Source organism: Odocoileus virginianus, chromosome 2, assembly GCF_023699985.2.
Source record: "Odocoileus virginianus isolate 20LAN1187 ecotype Illinois chromosome 2, Ovbor_1.2, whole genome shotgun sequence".
In the NCBI taxonomy this organism is placed as follows: Eukaryota; Metazoa; Chordata; class Mammalia; order Artiodactyla; family Cervidae; genus Odocoileus; species Odocoileus virginianus.
Window position 1 is genome coordinate 98,090,466 of NC_069675.1, and position 14,514 is coordinate 98,104,979.

The following is a 14,514-nucleotide window of genomic DNA, read 5'->3' on the forward strand; positions in this document are numbered from 1 at the left end:
GTTTACCAGCTCCCCGCTCCACCCCACCCGACAGGTGGCCATCTGGTTTCTGCTGGAATGAACACTCGGAATCACTGGGTGCATGGGCCTCTCCCCATCTACATTTCTGAACAGCTGGCTGCGGGAAAATTCTTTATATTGCGCTGAACTTGTGAAGTCTGCCTTTTGTTAACTGTCTTTATTAGAGCTATAAATGAGTGGGCAGTAAATGCACGGGCAGGACAGGCTCTAGAATTAGAGCTCGGAGTAGAAAAACCCAGGCTCCACCACTGAGCAGCCATGTAACTCTGGCTGACTGATTGCACATCTCTAACGTCTAACCTTAAATCCTGTCATCCGTACGGAGAGAAGAGTCACGGCACCTGCCTCCTGAGGCTGTGTGGTGCCTGCTGCCTTGCAGCCCGCAGCACGGTGCGGGGCAGAGGAACTACCCGAGGTGCCCCAGGAGTAAGAACAGCGCCGGGCATGAAGCACGTACTGGGCCCGCATCAGCCCCCCGGCCCCGAGACCCTGCCCCACAAGCCTCACCTTCTCTCAGCTGACCCATGTGCTCCCCACTTCAGGACCAGGAATGAGCTGTCCCCATGCCCGAGAGACCCGACCTCTGCCTGCTCCCGAGCTCAGTCTTCACCGTCAAATTCTTCACTTGAACAAGCGCTTCTTCAGAGAACCCTTCGCTTCCCTCCACTCACGCCCAGACCAAGTCAGGCCTGGCACATGCTCTCTGTAGCCTGTGTTTCTTGGTGTCACTGACCACGACCCGATTAAAGAAGTGCAATGAGTTACTGAGCATGTCCCCATCACCAGCACAGGAGTCCCAGGCAAGGAAAGACAGGAGCTTCCTCAGCACTGTATCTCCTACAGCTGCCACAGAGTCTGGGACTTGCTGGCGGAATGACTCGGAGTCAGAATATTTCTTAAATAAATGTACAAAGCTGAACTCAGCCTTCAAAACAGCACCAACTCAACCTAATCCCTCTGCATGACAAACGTAAAATATTTGAGAACAGCTAGCATTTTTCTATTTTCTTCTCCTGCTCTCTTTTCTGAATTATATTAAATATCCATGTTTAACATGATATATATATACATTCCAGCTTGCTTTTTAAACTGTGGGTCCTTAAACTACATTTAGGTACAGCCTGATTAGACTGTGAGCTCCACAGGGACTGGACCACCTGCTGGGTCCACTGGTGGACGCCCAGGGCCTATGTCAGTGTCCGGCACCCAACGGGCAAATACACCCTGTGTGGGTCAACAAAGAGCTCACCAGCTTCTTTGGTAGCCATTCTAGGGTGGGACATAGACATGGCAGCTGAAGCTCATACACAATATAGGCCTAATTACACTCAGCACGGAAGAGCCGAGAAGCAAGCCCTTCAATATATGATCCTGGCCAAAGTTGAAGCAATGTGTCAGGCAGCTCTCTCACAGTTAAAACTTCATGCTCAGATGATGGGGTAATTATCTTTCCTCGTGGAACACATTCTAGGCATTCAATACCAGCGGTCCTCAGCAGCATACTCCAAGTGTGTGTGCAGAGCTGGGCAGAGAATGGCCTTCCGAGGAGGCCAAGCAAACCATTCAGACGGAGTGCTTGCCCAGCCACAGTCACTCCACCAGAAGAGCTGCAGTTAAAACCCTGGAGCCTCTAATCTTGAGAGTGTTAAAATCAGCTCTGAGTCCAGGGAGTCATACAGACTCCTCTTGCAATTAATCACAGCTGGATGTTTTACCTGAAAAGGAACATCCAAGGCAAGGATAAAATTAGGATGTAATACCAGATGTGATCTCGTAGCCTGTCCAGCCAGGATCACTGTCACAGATAAAGAAATTGGCATAGAAAGTCAGAACAGTTTTTGTCCAATGCTCGACATTAAGACTTCACGTCTTTACCACGATGCTAAAAGATGGTAATGGTAATAAGTGTTGGCGAGTCAAGGGCTACCTGCCATTATTAACATTTGGAAGTGTTTACCTGTTCACTTATATTTAAATCCTGCCCCGTGGAGATACTACTAGGGAAAATCATGCAGCCTGTGAACTTCCTGCTCAAAAGTAAGGAATGGAGAAGACCCTCCTCAAAAATGTGTCCCCCTGAGGGGTTAGGAAGGAAACACCTGTCAAGAGTGTAACAGGGCCAATCCATGTTCTTACCTTCAGAAGCCAAATTAAAAAGGAAACATGCCCTCAGACTTAGACCCTTCCTTTTTGATGTCTGACCCCAAAGCAGTATTCTCACCTGAAAGCAACACAGTAATTGCCCTTCTACAAAGGCAATTAAAAAGTCTCTCTGAATAAAAATAAAGGGTAGGTTCCAGGAAGAAGATGAGAGCTCTGTGCTTCAGTGTTTTGAGATTAAGCAAAAGGAGCATAGGCCACCTTGTTCTCACATTTCACCTTCATTTCATTCTTTAGGTGTTTACAGAGAAATGGCCGATATACACAGGGCCACACACGGTCTCCAGCTAGACCAGTCATGTGGAGGTACCATTCAGCAGGACCTGCACACATTTTTTCACACATCTCTGCCCTAGCATATCTCTGCGTTACAAGCGGTGAGAGAGCTAAGAGCTGTATACACCTTTATGAAACACTTGTGGCAGGTACCCAAATGCCTTTAGAAAGTATTTTATCTGAAAATATCAGTTGAATATTCGGACTTTTGGAAAAAGTATTGTGTGTGGCCTTCTCACCCCTGGGACTCTTCAGAACCACAAACTACATAAAATACGTAACTATGTATCACATCACCTAAGATAATTTTGTACAACTTGTCTATGATGTAAAAACAACTACAGATATAATAAAGGCAGGCAGAAGCCTTTTCACTGTAACTTGTTTTCTATACTGAGGTTTTTATCTAAGAAAGTTCAAAGACAATTCAGATACAGGTTGCAGCACAGATGGACTATGTCATGATCAAGTCCAGCACAAATAGAAGAGAAACATTACACCAGTAACACAGACAGTAATAAAATGTCAATAATATACTTTATACAGTCAGGCGGGGCTCTGGCTCCGTAACACTCAGGTGATTTCTTACAGGAATATTCTATCAAGTGAATAAAGTTGTCTTTAGCACAAATGCATCTAAAAAAGGTAAGATATGAGCTTCAATTCCCCTTCCTACTTCTGCACGGAAGGAAATTATCACTCAAGTGTGTGAAAGTGAAACAGCTGAGAGAAAACCGGGCAACATGTATAGTCATGTGTGATTTAAATGGTCTCAGCAGCTGTGGTCCCTTCTCAAGGTTGTATATAGACAGAGGAGGAGCTCCAGGTTCTCCATTCAGAACGTTAGCCATCAGGAACCCGAGAGGACAATCTGCTGGAGAGTATAACCTATTTCATAGGTGGATCCTCTAGTATCTTGTCTGCAGGGAGAGACACTGATTTTGGTTAGGTGTACGTCTTCTATAATATAAGGCACTTCCCTGGTGGCTCAGTGGTAAAGAATCTGCCTGCAATGCAGAAGCAGGAGGCACAGGTTCAATTCCTGGGTCGGGAAGATCCCCTGGAGAAGGAAATGGCCACCTGCTCCAGTATTCTTGCCTGGGAAATCCCATGGACAGAAGGAGCCCAACAGGCTACAGCCCATGGGGTTCCAAACAGTAGGTCTTGAGCCAGTGACTAAAACAACAGCAACCACCACATCATCTATAAACAGTGTTTCTTATGTTTTAACTTTCTATTAGCATGAACAAAATTATTTACCAAGAAAATAAACCAAGTGTCATGTTTCAAAATACAGAGCTTCTCTTAAAATAAATCTGAGCAAACTGTAAGTTTTCTTTAGGTTTCAAGTTCAAGGACTAAAATAGAAAACTCCTAGGGAATAAGGGCACAAGCTTTGAGAGTCTAGGACTAACACCTGTGGGTCTCAAAGGTGGTCCTCACACCAGCAACACCCATCACTTGGGGATTTAAGCCTGGTCTGAGACCCCTGAATCTGGAAGTGGGGTCTTCCAGGTGATTCTGAACCACTAGTCTAGGAAGAAGGGGGAAGGCAAGAAATATTAAATATATATATATATATTTAATATATAGATATACTTTTGAGGCTCAAAAGGAAAAAAAAAAAAGATAGTGGATAAACCTTGGGAAAAAGCCCACTGGAATTCTGCCAGATGCTAAAGGTACACAGGGACTGAATGCTAAGCCTGACAAGCATTTAGCAAGTTACACACCTGAGTTCTCCACTTAAAACTTCTTTTAATGTGACACCTAAGGTTGATTTCCCAGTGAGGTGTAAAGAACCTTTCAATATAGAAGTTTTAACAGAAATATTTACAGTACAAGCAGTACACAGTCCATCTTTAAAAGACTTGGGCCTTCCTATCTGTGGGCTGCTTTTGTTTCTGCAAGTCCGAGTCCATTTTTAAGAGCAATAAACTATTTGGAATGATCAACCGGTCTGCAGGCTGCGTCTGTAAAGTTCCTATTCAAATTTTCTTATCTGTGTGAATTTTGTTGGAGCTGATGGGACAGAAAAGGGTATTTGGTCCACAGCTTCCCACAAACTCTCAGAGGGGAACTGAGGCCCCCAAAATCTTAAGAACCACTGACCTTTCAACTAGTTTATGAGCTCAGCAGTTCAGACCATTTATCAAGTGAAAGATTAAATGTGTGGGCTCTGTAGTCAACCAACAGGGTTCAAATCCTAGCTCAACTCACTGAATAAGTTACTGAAGCCTCCACTTTCTCATCTCCCTATGCTGTCCCTGAAAGGTTTCAGGAAGAGCTAACAGGATCATGAATGTCAAAAACTTCAGCACACTGGCATTGTGCCAATAAATACAAATTTTATTATAAAAATATTACTACTATGCAAAATGTACTACTAGGTACATAAGGCTTACAAGTCAACACTTAATAACTTACATCTGAAACACTGATGAAGTCATTCTGCAGTTTAAAATGGATACACTTCATGTTTCTCGCTGCGCCTGTGTGCTCTGTACTCCGAGCAGCTCAGGTCTTAACCACTGCAGACAGTAAGGTCATGACATCTGTTCTTTCTCACCGCGGCCCAGCGTGCCCTCCATCACCAAGAGGAGAGTAAAATTATCCCTTGTCACTCGAAAGACACTTCATGGGCTCTATTGCCATCATCTTTCCTTTAGAAGGTGACCTGTGAATTCTAGGCCAGTAACTACCATGGCTTGTTTTGTATCAAAACTAGGTTTTTAAGGCACTTTACTCATTAGATGACAATCTGAATTCACTCAACCTTTAAAAGCGTTGTTACCTTTTGCTACTTCCCTGTGTAGAACAAAAGTTAGTACTACACAAGAGAAGTACGAAGAAATAAGCAAGGCCCTGGGATTATACATGTTTTATATACATGAAAGTTTTTGTTGGTTTTTTTTTTCATTCTCCCCCCTCCCAAAAATAGACACTAGACATTAAATTACTAATGTTTAGGAACTATAGGCTTAAAAAGCAAAGCAGATATATGTATACCTATGGCTGATTCATGTTGAAGCTTGACAGAAAACAACAAAATTCTGTAAAGCAATTATCCTTCAATTTAAAAAAATAAATTTTTTTAAAAAGCAAAGTAGAAAAGGAATAATCTAAAATTGTTGATGGTAATTTTAGACCAATTTAAATGGGCTGAAACCTTTTTCAGACCAATGGGAAAAATAGCTTTTTTCATATACAAACTATATGAAACACAGAGGGAAAAATTCAGTGTTTTAAGTATATGCCAATTATAAATATTTATTTTTAAGCAAAAAGCTAGAGGAAGAGGTTTAAATGCTATTGAGTACACTTTTCTTTCATGCTTGCAGCTACTTAATTGATAAAACTAATACCAATAAAACTAATCTCTCAAAAAGAGATTTATAATGTGAGGCACTTACAAGGAATATCTTTTTCTAAAATGTGATAGGAAAGGATAAACACTCAACAGGTCAAGCTAAAAGTCGTCGGTTTGCTTAGTTATTATAAAGCCATTTAACACCTGATTCGATCAACATAGAATGTTTAACTTAGCCCCCAAAGGACTTGAAATCTATGTGACTTTTAGAAAAGCTCGAAATGGCTTATGTATTGCTGTACTTGGCTCATCTGCAGTCAAGAATATCTAATTAATTCCAGGAAAAGTTAATTTTAGTTCACCAAGGCCCTAGAACCTGGAAAAGAATGGTAGCTGCACCTTAACAAACTTTAAAAGACGACATCCGTAAGATCAAGTCAGCTGTACCTCAGAGCCCCAAACTTACCCACCACTATATATACCAGAGGTTAGAAGCTACTTTTAAAAATGCCTCTGCAGTGAATTATAAATTAAAAGAAAAATAGCCAAACTGATAATTTCAGCCACTGGTCCTCAACCCCTGGTGCCATCAGAATCACCTATAACTTCTTCCAAAATATATATCTAGGGTATCCTCAGCGACACACGCAAGCTACCTGTACATGAAGGTTTGACAGACACTACTGTTAAGAGATTTCTCATTTCCAGCAATTTCATTGTTCTACAGACAGAAATACATTTGATCTGTCCTAGTCAAGACTGTTTAGTTTCACTTCACAAAGAAGAACAGAAGGCACCATGTTACACCCAAAGACTGGGATGTCTTCACCCTTAAGGATCCAATCAGGCAGAGTACAACTGAGTCACAGGATTTGAGACACTCCAATTTAACGGAAAACAAGTAAGAATGTGGGTAGCTGCCTAGGAATCTGTCTAACTAGGAATTTAGGAACATACCAAAGTCTTTATGACACCAGGAAATGCATGAAGCAGAGAAAGCTTACATCATTTGCCCTTTCACACACGTGATGTAAGAGTATTTGGCGTAAGATATTAACTTTAGTAAGAGGATATTTCCCATTTACATCTTCTATAAACACCCCTTAAGTTTACACCCCGTGGTTAGAGGAAGATTCTGCAGCTCCCCAGGGCAATAGCAAAGGATGTTTCACTGTTTCTGAGGCGCCTCATTTGCTTGATGCACAACCGTTAGAGTTTGCATTTCCCCACACGACCTTAAATCAGTTTCCACATTTGCATATTCCAGGTTTACTCGGGAATGTTCAACTTAAGAATCACAGGTGGTTGCTCAGTAAATCAAGGGCTCCCACAAGGTTGGGTTTTATAATGCTTCTCTAAATTTACAGCCCCATTTTGTCAACAAGTGCAAATTCAGATGACTCCAAGTTGATCCCCAAATTATAAATCCAAGTATCTCAGAAGAATATTATTCTATTTTAGTACTTTCACCAGCTTAGACTGTGTCAAGTGAAGTGCTATTTCTATGCTTTCTATAAAAAATCCGGCAAGGATTTTAGCACGGCTTCTTTCTGCAGTAAACGCATTGGTTTTATGAAAACATCAAATACTTTCCAGCCTAATTTAGACTACCGTGTTTATAGTCACAACACTGCCATCCCAAACAAAAGCTAAGGTATGTGAACAAGTGGGCCCCTCTTTAAAATTAAGCACGCACACACAGGCACTTATGCACAAACCCTGGCCAACTGATTAACTCTAATCACCTGATCAGAAAGAATGACAAGTTAGATCTGATCAAATAACAGATAAACGAGAATCATGTTAAGTACAAACAAAGGCAGGAGCGCAGTCTTGGAATCAGTCAGACTCCAGTTCCAATCCCGACTCACAGAATCCTAGAGGTGTGACCTTGGGGCAAGATACCCTAATCTCTGAGCCTCAGTTTCTTCATCTGAGAAATGGGAGGGATTCCTGGTGGCTGCCTCTCCCCTTTGTCACGAGGGCTAAAGGAGGTGACGACTGCGGAGCCCTTCCACAGTGCGTGCTCCATCAAGAAGCTGCTGGTGTCAGGAGGACCGCGCCCCCTCCAAAGCCCCCACCCCTACCCCTCCAAACCTAGAACGCCCGAAGCAAAACTCTGTACCAGGAAACACAAAGAAACAGCTTTAATTCTCAAAGGGCTCTCTGACTGCCGGTTCTTCATCCTCCAGTTCCTCAAATGAATGAATGAGCGTCTAGGAGTGGCTCTGCAAATAGCTGTCTCTTAAGAATCACCTCTGCCGGCTGGAAGGTAACTGTCTTTCACCACCAATTAAACATCCAGAAGCACACCTGGAGCGAAGCACACACGCTCATGCAAATTTAAGCGGAGACACCGAGTCCGGGCAGGTCCCCGATGCCCACAGGCAGACTCCATTCATTCCCGCCCCCCCCCCCCACCCGACCCCTCTCATCAAGCCCTGGCACCAGCCCCGACCCCTCAATCCGGACCTGCCTCTCCCGCGGGGATCTCGCCTCGGCTCTCCGCACCCCGCGGGAACCTGTCACCCCACCGAGCAAGGGGCTAGCAAAGCGGCCCACCTCACCCCCTGTCCTCGGCACCTCGGCCCGGGGGGGAGGTGCAGCGGTCCCCTCAGCCGCCGAGGAGGAGCCAAGTGCCGACCGGGGCCTCCTCTCTTCCCCCAGAAACCCGCCAACCCTCGTCAGGCCCTGTCGGAAATAGCGAGTAATAAGAGGGAGGGGAAAGCTCCCCGAACCCCCCCTTCCCGGGGTCCCTTCCCCGGCAAGTGAGTGCCTTGCCCCAGCCCCACAGGGCTTCCCAGACTGGGGTCATGATGCCGGGACTGCCCCGAGAAGACCCCAGCGAAAAGGAAGGGGCGACACCCCCGTACTCACCCACCGTCTCCTCCCCCTCAGCTGTTTACCTCACAGTTCCTCCAGCCTACAGGGCGCCGCCATCTTGGACGTACAGCACCTCCCCCCCCGTCGTGAAATGTCCACGGCCGCTGCAGCCTCCGCCACGAAAAAGAGTCCCCCAGCCGCGCCGCGCCTCGCCCTCGAACCCGACGACAGTTGGCCGTGGTCGCCTGCCCCTTTGGAAAGAAGGGGCCGTTCTTCTCATTACTGGTGGTGCTAACCGGTCGAGAAAGAGCCAAGAAGAGTTGTAAGGTAGGGGGTGGGGTGGGGGGGTGGGGAGGCGGGGACGGGCGGAAGGATTCCGAAAGGGAGCTGCTGAGAGATCTTGTGACTCCGAAGGAGGCGAAAAGAAGGGCCGGCGCGGCGGGGAGGAGCCACGCGGGAGAGCGAGGGGCGGGGAGGTGGTCACGTGACCCGGGCGGGCGGGCGGGGCCGCGCAAGAGGCGTAAACAAGTGGTCCGGGCTGGGTGTGGTTGGGGCGCCTCCTGCATTCCCGAGGCTGGCATACCCGGGTTCTCCCTTGTGCCTGACCGCGGATCTTCCATCTTGTTTCCCAAGGAGCCAGTGGGACCCCCGTGGGAGAAGGGCCTGCGGAGAATCCCACTACCTTCTGCCGCTCAGATTGCTAGCGTTTCAGTCGGTCACGACTTCTGGGGAAAAGCACCCTAATCAGAGCGGGCCGCTTTCAAAGCCCAACCCCTTCATTCAATCCCTGCCCTGCTCACTTCCTAGCTGTGTAAACCTGGGCAAGCTTTGAAGTCCTTTGAGCCTTAGTTTCTTTCTCTGAAATGGGCATAATAACACGAGTGAGTGAGGATTCAGGGGCATAAAGTATGGAGGGTGTTTAAGCGCCGTGACCCATGTAGGGTAAATGCTCGCAAGATGATGGTCCTCGAAGGCAGGTTGTGGTGAGCGCTGTGACTGATCCAGAGCAGGGTGAGAGAGGCCGCAGTCTGAAGCATCTGAAAGGCTTTCTGAAGGAGTGCGCATCAAGCTAGGCCTTGAAAGAAAGGTAGGTTTTAGGAAATAGAAGTGGGAGAGGCAGTTGGAAAGGAAAGAACTAAAAGAAGCTGGTAGCACCTGGGGATAACTCTGGGTGAGTTACGGAAAAAACAAGTTTTGTCGCGGGAACCATTTGGGTCACAAGGCAAGGCAGGATATGGCTTAAGGGGCCTACTGTGAGAGTGGCCAGGGTTCCAGGAGGCCCAGCGTGGTCCCAGGTAGGACTGCTGTTAGCCTTTTAGGGTTAGAGAGGCCCCAAGAGAATTAGAAGGCGGCCTTTTCTCTGGGCCCATAGCCCATGTGAGCACAGCCCAGGCTGCATCTTGGCCCTTAGCCACCCATACCCACTTCTCCTGGGGGCCCTTGAGCAGTGCACAGCCTTTATCACCATCCTGGCTTATGGGGCAGGGGGGCATTGACCTGGCAATTCCACCAGCCTAACACTGCCTGGAGGCAGCTGGGGAAGCCAAGAGGTTGTTGTTCCAACAGACCAGCGTGTGAACACAGGTTTCTGCTATTGTGTTCATGAGCTGAGCCTTAGTTTCTTCCTCTGCAACATAGGAGTTTTAATATTAATCATGATGCCTACCGAATGGGGATTTGGGGTGAATTCAATGAGAGCTTAAGACGTAGCCAGCATAGAACCTATTTCAATAAATGTTAGTTTTGTTAGCATTTACCAATGCTCTCACAGCCGGCATCCAATCACTGCCTGGAGTCAGTCCACCTGGTGCTAACTTCCGTGTAGTCACCCAGCATAGCCAGCCTGGGGCCCAGAGATGGAAGGGCTGGAGGAGAAGAGGGGGATGCCTAGGTTCCCCTAGTCCACAAACCATTCCACAGGAACAGATTCCTGCCTTGGCATTAGCCTGTGGCAAGGACTTGGGCACAGTCTGAATCCCCCAGTGACCAGGAGGGATGGAGTCGGGGGACGGGCATGACTCCAGAGCTCCAGCCCAGGAACCCCCTTTCCCCACCCCCCTCTTCCTTGGCTCAGTGACCTCATCCTGCTGGAATGCTATCCTCCGTGGAAGGGAGCAGTGATACACGAGCCTCATCAGCTCCTGGCCCTCAAGGGGGCCATAACTGCGCTGTTACTGTTTATACAATATCTGGGAGAAGAATGGTAATAGTTCTCTCAATATGGACCACTAGGGGTTTGTGAGAAGAGGCTAGGAGGAAAGGCAGAGGCAGCCCTGCCCCTGCTCAGGGGCTGGCTCCATATTTTCTGCTTTTCTGGGATTGATTTTGTCATTGACTTTTTGTTCAGTTGCTGTCATGTCCGACTCTTTGTGACCCCTTGGACTGCAGCACACAAGGCTTCCCTGTCCTTCACTATCACCTGGAGTTTGCTCAGACTCATGTCCATTGAGTCGGTGATGCCATTCAACCATCTCATCCTTTGTCATCCCCTTCTCCTCCTGCTTTCAGTCTTTCCCAGCATCAGGGTCTTTTCCAGTGAGTCAGTTCTTCACATCAGGTGGCCAAAGCATTGGAGCTTCAGCATCAGTCCTTCCAATGAATATTCAGGACTGATTTCCTTTAGCATGGACTGGTTTGATCTCCTTGGCGTCCAAGGGACTCTCAAGAGTCTTCTCCAACACCATAGTTCAGAAGCATCAATTCTTCGGCACTCAGACAGCTGTTAATCAGACTGCTATCTTCTACATACCTTCCTGGAGCTTCTCCATGGCATGAGCTTCTGGCCAGGCTTTCTCCAACCATCCTGTCCACACTCGGTGACAAGACAGAAGGGATGAGCCCTAGGAGGCAGGTGGCACTGACTTGATGTGTGTGAGGCACACCTGTGCATTTGCCTGGGCATCTCCCCCTCCCCCTCCTGGGACCACAGCATCAACCTCAGGCATCTGGCCAATCCCGGATCCCAAGCATCCAGCCGAAGGGATTGGCACAGTTGGACATGTGACCCAAGTTGGGCCAATCAGGGTGCTTCCTTGAGTGTTTATACATGGATGTTGAAAGAGATGTTATCTTTCTTCTGGGGTCATTGAACTAGGATAAAGCTGTGGCCCTCCCCCTCTCCCTCTCCTACCTCAGGCTCCATGAACTCGCTAGCCAAAAGATGGAAAAGATACAGAGAAAGAGAGAGATGAAAAGAGAAAAGTTGGTTGCTCTCCCCTCAATTTACGAAGTCCCTGAGGCCAGCTTCACCCTGGGCTTCTGAGTTGCATGAAGCAAAAACTATTTTGGCTGATGCTAGTTTCAGGTGGATTTCTGTCCTTCCCAAAAGGCCTTCCAGATGCAATAAGAGTTGAAGGCCTTTGGAAGGACCCCACTAGTCAATATTACATCCTTTTCAGTGTCACAGGGTCATCCATTTGAGGGGTCCTGTTGCTTCAGCTTTCTGCATGCAGCCGCCTGCTTTCAGGGGTCAGCCATCTCCTGGAGGATGGCGTCCAAGTTTCTGAGAGCAGCCCCGAGGGCCCCTCGCAGCCCTGGCCTCTCCAGCTTGTCATTGTCCCCTTGCTGCCTGGCACTGTCAGAATGGACACATATATGTGTTCAAAGGTATGCGGATATTTTTAACTCATGTAGATGGATTATGTCATAGATGGCAATCTGCTTCTTACTTTTTGCCCCCCTCAGCGTTGTTTTGAAGCCCATGCGTGTTGCTCTAAATAAATCCAGCCAGTAGCTTCTGTTGACAGTTATTCAGTGGTGTGGATCTACCCCAGTCTACTCTCATGTCCCATGGAATGACAGCCAAAGCCCACCAGGAGAAAACCTGTGATAAACCTCCGTGTACCTGTTCCCTTGAGGCTTCTCAGGTTGAGCTAGTGGTAAAGAACCTGCCTGCCAGTGCTGGAGACCTCAGAGGTGTGGGTTCGATCCCTGGGTTGGGAAGATCCCCTGGGGGAGGGCATGGATCAGCCCACTCCAGTATTCTTGCCTGGAGAATCTCACGGACAGAGGAGCCTGGTGGCCTGTGGTCCATAGGGTCTCAAACAGCTGGACATGACTGAAGCGACTTAGCGCACATGCACGCACCTGTTCCCTTACGGGCCCAGCTGAGAACTTCTTTGGGATGCATGACTAGGAGTAAAAGTGGTGGGTCATAGAGCATGCATGGACTTACTCTTTTTTGCTGTTTTTAGAGAAAAAATTGGCTTTACAGAGGTATAATGAGTATACAAATGATTCATGTTATATCCTGATGGCTTCTAACATGGCATACTCCTGTGGTACCCATCACCAGAGCCAAGGTACTAACCGTATCCATCACCCCCAGAAATTTTACAGACTTAAGATAACACCACCCGACTGTTCTCTAGGACAGCTGCCCCAGTTTACAGTCTCACTGTAAGTCTACAGAAATGCCCACATCCCTGCCAACAGTCTTCAACTGTGAAGTATAATAGGCCTATCATGGTGATCCGTTCTCTTTTTAACTTACCTCTCTTAATGAGATGGAGCATTTCTTTACGTTCTTGTTAATCTTGTAGGTTTCATCCTCTACAAATGGCCAATTCTTATCTTTTAACTATTTTTCCCCTAGTAGAGTTACTCTGTTTTCCTTGTTGATTTGCAGGATTGCAACACACAGATGTGTCCTTCATTGACTGTAGATACTTCCAGTGTCTTCCCCCATCCGTTATCTTCCTATTAACTATCACTGTATTGTGCTTTGTTGGAAAAGTGACGTTAATTTTGGTGTTATCAACCCCCCCTCCTTCTCGTCCTCTTTCTTTTCTGACTTATGATCTGGGTTTTGGGGTTTGTTAAAGGATGCCTTTTCCGACACTTACTCATAAAGGACAGGTGCATGGTGGCCACAGGTGTGCAGCGCATGCACCAGGCCACCTAGGGGGACAGAGGAGGACGGGCAGAGCTGAGACCCCGGCTCTACAACCCTGCTATGTGGCCTGGGCGAGTCCCCAAGTTTCCTTTTCTATACTTAGACAATAGGGATGCCACCAATGCCTTAAATACCCACCTCAGAGGGTCGCTAGGGCTGTCCAGTGAGAGACTTGTGTAAATGCTCATCAGAGCGCGTGCCAAAGTGTGGGCACCAGTGAATGTTGGCGTTACCGTTCCCTCCACCTGCACGAGCTCCACTGTCTGCAGCTGCCGTGACAAAGTACCACAGACAGGCTGGCTTTGAATAACGGAAGCGTAAGGCATTCCCTGGTGGTCCAGTGGTTAGGACTGCGTGTTCTCACTGCTGGGGCCCCAGGTTCAACCCCTGGTCAGGGAACTAAGATCCCACAAGCCATGTGGCGTGGCCAAACAACAACAGTGTATTCTCCCTTTGTTCTGGAGGCCAGATATCTGAAACCAAAGCGTCAGCTGGGCTGACTTCTTCTGAAGGCTCTGATGGGTAGTGTTGCATACTCCTACCTGCTGGGGGCTGCCCACCATGTTTGATGACATCCCTTGGCTTGGAGCTGTATCCCTTCACTCTCTACCTCCATCCTCACCGTCCTCTCTCCCTCTGTGTTTTCACAAGGCGCAGATTCAGTCACTGGGTTAAAGAGGTGATGCGCTCCTCAGTGTGTGTCCTTTTCTCTTGGTTATTTTAAAGCTTATTTATTCATATATTTTATATTTGGCTGCACTGGGTCCTCATTGAAGTGGCTTCTCTCATTGCACGAGTTCTCAACGTGCGAGCTTCAGAAGCTGTGACATGCAGGATCAGCTGCCCTGTGGTGTGTGGGGTCTTAGTTCCCTAACCGGGGATCAAACCTGTGTCCCCTGCATTGGCAGGCAGATTCTTAACCACTGGACCCCCAAGGATTCCCCCCCTCCTCTTTTTATAAGAACACCAGTCATTGGCTTTGGGGTCCACATTAATTCAGTATGACAACATCTGAACTGAATTCCATCTA

General features: G+C 47.3%; 1 protein-coding gene across 14 annotated transcripts in view; it reads right to left on the reverse strand.

Annotated features, from left to right (window-relative positions):
* The window catches only part of TSC1 (TSC complex subunit 1), a 47,687-nt gene extending 38,814 nt beyond the window's left edge, over window positions 1-8,873 (reverse strand). For 3 of the 14 annotated variants that reach the window (XM_020910958.2, XM_020910964.2, XM_020910960.2), the window contains exon 1: window positions 8,674-8,872. The gene's annotated coding sequence lies outside the window, so the exon portion shown is untranslated. Of the gene's footprint in view, window positions 1-528; window positions 901-7,892; window positions 8,081-8,329; window positions 8,571-8,644 lie in introns of those variants that run through there. The other 11 variants (XM_020910959.2, XM_020910966.2, XM_020910962.2 and 8 more) reach the window with 7 other exon arrangements.
* Between the last annotated feature and the right edge of the window lie 5,641 nt (window positions 8,874-14,514).